Here is a 5,093-nt window from a genome sequence, read left to right on the forward strand (position 1 = left end):
TATAATTCCAAGGTTTGGGGTTCCTTTTGGGTTGTCCTCAGATAGGGACCACACTTCATTACAACAGTGGTCAGGGAAATTAGGATTCTGGGAATTGCTTGGGGACCTGAACATACCATACAGGCCCCAAGCAAGTGGCAAAGTTGAATGTATGAATGGAACCCTTAAAACACAGATTAGTAAGATCTGTCAAGAAATGTCCATTACATGGGTTCAGGCTTTGGCTATAGCCTTACTGAGAATATGCATACAACCAAGGCGGAGGGGCAACATAAGTCCCTATGAAATATTATGTGGCAGGCCATATCAAATTCCATATATGCCAGGAGAAATTCATATGAGGGGGAAAATTGATTTACAAAAGTATTTAATGGCTTTAAGTTTCACTTTGCAGAAGCTCCAGAGATTCGTCATGTTACCCAGACCAATAGGACTGGACACACCTGCTCATCTGTTCCAGCCTGGAGACTGGATGTATGTTAAATGGATGCAAGCTAAATGGAGAGGACCATTTCAAGTCCTGCTGACTACCCTCATTGCAGTCAAGGTCACTGGCAAGGGACCCTGGATTCACTACTCCAGAGTTAAAAAGGCTTCTGCTCCTGAAACCACTGGAAAAACAGATTGATATAAATCAGGATGATGTGGTTTGAATTGTTCTTTTTGTGCCTGTTATCTGCACAGTTGGAACCATGACTCAGGTTTGGTTCCAAAATTTGCATGTGACTGTAGTCCAAAATATATCCAAAGCTCTTCATAAAAACAGCTTGTTAGGATTTGTACTCAATTGCCAACCATGGATGGGAATGGTAGCTGGCCTCTGTTTGGTGTTTTGATGAAAGCAAACCATTCTGAAAAGTGGGAACAAGTCAATAAGGCCTATCAGCCTCCTATCTCCTGAGCAACCTAATTGATCAGGAAAACTATACAGTTCCCTGCACAATCATTAATGCTACTGAGAAGATCATTCTTCGTCTATATTGTAGAAGACCGAATTTGTAGAAAGAGTAAATCCAAAATCTGTAAAAATGATGGCACAGACACTGTGGAGACTAACTCCCCCACACAGGTCAGGGTGATATTGGATATATGAGAATGAGGCCTGGAAAGTTTTGCCTTTAGATAGAGATCAGGCCTGTGACCTTGGGACTGTACTTCCAAACATAACAATATTTGAACACACTGAGGATCCAAATGGATGGATGAGGAGAACAAAAAGATTAATTAATCCCCTCATTGAGCGTCCCACACTTTTCCATAGTACAATCAGAGGTCTCATTCCTTCTTTGTGAGTAGCTGAACTGGAGAGAGTAATTGTTAACATCTTAGCCACTACTGAACATATTGAATGGCAAACTTCAGATGCAATTTTGGCCTTACAAGAAGATGTCCATTATTTGTCTTGTGTGGTTTTGCAAAACAGAATGGCTCTCAATTTCCTACTAGCCACACAAGGAGGAGTGTGCGCAGTCATTTACACCAGTTGTTCTTATGTGGATCATAGTGGAAGAATTAAGAAGGCTTTGCTTGAAATTTGGACATAAATTCAAATTTTCCATAAGGTAATTCTCAAAAATTACTCATTGAACTTTGGGTATATCTTCCATACACTCACTTCATGGTTACCAAACTGGGCCTGGATAAAAGAACTGTTCATAGTAGCTGTAGCTATAGTTGGTTTCTGTACGATAGCTGGTTGTGTAAGTCAGTACTGTGGTTAAATATATAGAGTAGAAACTAGACATGGTAGAGTCTTGTCAAGTCTCTAAAGGGGGGAATGATCCCAAACTGATTTTTGCTTTTATATATTCTTCATATATATTTGTAGCTCTGTAGCCTATTGTTGTATAACTATATAGATTTGTAGCTAGCATTTTTCCTACCCTGTTAGACACAAGTACAAAATACATTCCTAAGACCCTATCCCAATCTTGCTTCTTCTGAGAACCAAGGTTGAGCCTCCTTCCCAAGACACTTTATCATGTATATGACATAAACAATGTAGAGCTAGTAGCAAGGAAGGGGGTCGAACCAAGAGGGGGAATTACTTCACCATCTGTGTTTCTAATTGAGGATGCTTGTCAATTATGCTAATTTGCTAAACTTATAAAACTGTACTTGCCCTGTGTCACTTGTGCATCTTCGGCACATTTTCGGCACATATTTTGGTGTGTTGTGCACCTGAAGGGACCTTAATTAAACTGTAATCACATTTTATCACCTAACCTGGTCTGGCTTTTGATTTTTGGGGCTGAAAAGGCAACACCTAAAAGTGGGTCTACCAGTCATGGTCAAATTACCCCAAACTGGGATCATACCTATGACTCTGATGGACAGTCAAGGACCAATGGCCTGGGTGGCTATTGATTCTAATGGCCACCAACACAGAATCAGTTCCTGATGGATATTCCCCACATTCTTAAACTGCTCTCATCTTTCTACAAGTTTATTTTATGCTCTCAACAAAACAAAGGTTTATCAATGAAGCTTTGTAAACTGCTCGTACATTGCCATCATCATGTGGTAGTGAGTATAGTGCTTTGTTTGCAACTAGAGGCCAGAGACAGAATTGCTGTTGTAACTCTGTGGAAAAGATACCTTTATCATTGTGTATGTTCTGCTGTTTTAGCTTCTCTAATAACCTTGGATGTTCAAGTATATCCTCACTAGACACTAAACTGGGTGTATATCCAGACGTGAGACAAGGAGCTGCTCAAGCATCAGTGGAAAGGACTGTTGACTACCTAAACAGCTGTGGAAACTACTGACAGAGACTCCTGGACTCCTATAAGTGAATAAAGCCAGTTCTGGATGCAGAGGAACCTTACTGGACCACACAGTAACTAATAAATCTGCTGTAGCTAAAGCTGCAACTGAATCAGAAACTCTAAAATAACACTCATTAAATGGTTTATCTTTTTATGTTTAAAAAACAATGCTTTTAATATTGTTGCATGGCTGTTTACACTTGGATTTGTCAGCCATCCTTACAAGACCTTACAACTAACGATTATAAAAGAAAGGAGAGCAATGTCATTTTTCCTAAGGGCCACTCTAATATAAGACATAGCTCAAATACTACCTGACCCTTGGAAGAGAAATTCACACCTAAAGCTAATGCAGGCTGTGATAGTGATAACAAACCACAGTAACTGCTGGATTTGTTCTCAGTTTCCCACTCATTCAGATGAAAGTATTCATATGATGGGACTTCCAACACCAAACATATTTTCCAATGGTTTTCCTCCAGCTGGAGTGATGCTCCTTTTGGAAGGATAAACAACCCAAATCTTCAAAGATCAACAAATCCTGACAGTTGAAATAGCAGTCATTGCGACCTCCTGTGTTCACAGATGCCTAAAGAGACCAGGAGTAGCTTTCCATCAAAAAGTGGAGTTACCTGAGTGCAATCAAGGACTAATGGTAGGGGGTTATCCCAAGTGTTGCTCATGTAACAGGAATAGGCATTTTAGACAAATGTTGGTGGCCTATTCCAGACAATATGGGATATTACTGGCTTTGCAGAACTCAAGCTAGTAAAGCTCTACCTCCCCTAAATGGCAAGGAATACGCACCATTGGAACAATAGTGCCAAAAATATATAGTATTGATAAATTGGAATTCCCCAGAGGACACTTGTAATCTTTTATAACAAGACACAAATTAAATTTAAATCCCTTAGGTGAAAGATCCTCTGGATTCTACAAGTTTATGAGAGGATTCTTACCATGGTTAGAACTACCCAAAGTGGAAAAGGCTCCAGTGAACATACCTGGAGTTACTGAACAAATAGAAAACCAGACAAATGATGAAACTAGCACTTTGTAACAAGAAGTTACCTGTTGAGGCGAACTCTCTGTGTGTGGAGACACGAGGCTTGACTCCATGTTTCTCAGAAGACGGGTATGAAAGGCAGTGCAAAGCAAGGCAAGGGAAGGACACAAATGGCAAGGAAAAGCAAGCTCTGGTAGGAATTCAAGGCAAGGCAATAGAGTGGTAGGCAAGATAAGGCCCAGAAGCTGTAGGCAAGGCAGGGTAGAGGAAGGCAAGGCAAGTCAATTGCAGGGCAGTAAAGTGATTTGCGGAAACAAACTCCACAACTTTTGTGAAAGTTGTAAAGCTGGTATGTTTATTACAGCGCTGGATGCATGTGGGAATTGTTCTCTTAAAATGACATGCATACTTTTGGAAACTCCAGACCTCTTTTTATCCCCCTCTCAAATACATATGCATGCAATTTTACAATAGGTTTATACATATTTATTTTACTGATTTTGCGTGTGACATTTGCTGTTAATTCTTTTTTATCAGAGAGAATTCCTGGGTCAGACAATTTTCTTTTATAATCTTTCATAACAATCTTTTTGTTTGTTCCCCTTATCTTTCTTGTCTTTGACCTGCAGCAATTTCTCTGTGCATAGGCTTTTTACGAGGACAGGCAGACTAAACAGCTATATTTTTAAGCTACATACCTAATTTAAAAATGTACATTTCACTTAAATCAAAATGGATTTTTACTCTGGAAAATTTCTATTCTGTCTCATTTTTCTTCCTTTCATAAAAATAAGTAAATTTTTTTACTTAATGCAAATTCTTATGATAATAAGTGTCTCTTAATGCTTTACCATGTATGTTTGATAAGGAGGTTAACACAGCTACTCGCTGTAGTATTCTCCAATTCTAAATTGGCAATATAAAGGATAACTTTAAACTTACTCCAACTACTATTAATACAACTAAAATGGGATGACATAACTTATTAAAGATTTCATTTGTAGTTGGTGACTATCTAAAGATTACATCTTACTAGTGATGATCTGCATTTTGTTTTATTCTTTGCAGAATTTTGGTTATTTCTTTTGTATCATGTTGGACAGTAATTAGGGTTTTTTCTTTGCTTTCTTGGATTTCTTTGAAGATTTCTAGTAGGTCTTGGTGTTTAATTAATTGTTTTACTAATGTAAGGTCCATTCTAATAGGAGTTGGTGATAGTCTGTGATACATTTTGTAATTGGTTTTAATCAACTGGTGGAATGTTACTGGGGCCAAGTACAAAAAATCACACTTGATAATCTTAACAAAATTACAAATAC

The 5,093-nt window shown here is 38.5% G+C and overlaps 1 long non-coding RNA gene across 1 annotated transcript; it reads left to right on the forward strand.

Moving 5' to 3' along the window:
* Positions 1-281: 281 nt before the first annotated feature.
* LOC121348669 lies at positions 282-5,087 on the forward strand. Its single transcript, XR_005954388.1, has 3 exons — positions 282-293; positions 2,006-2,010; positions 3,897-5,087. It is a non-coding gene; the product is annotated as an uncharacterized LOC121348669 (long non-coding RNA).
* Positions 5,088-5,093: the final 6 nt, after the last annotated feature.

The sequence above is a fragment of the Pyrgilauda ruficollis genome, unplaced genomic scaffold (assembly GCF_017590135.1).
Source record: "Pyrgilauda ruficollis isolate IOZ18807 unplaced genomic scaffold, ASM1759013v1 scaffold1282, whole genome shotgun sequence".
In the NCBI taxonomy this organism is placed as follows: Eukaryota; Metazoa; Chordata; class Aves; order Passeriformes; family Passeridae; genus Pyrgilauda; species Pyrgilauda ruficollis.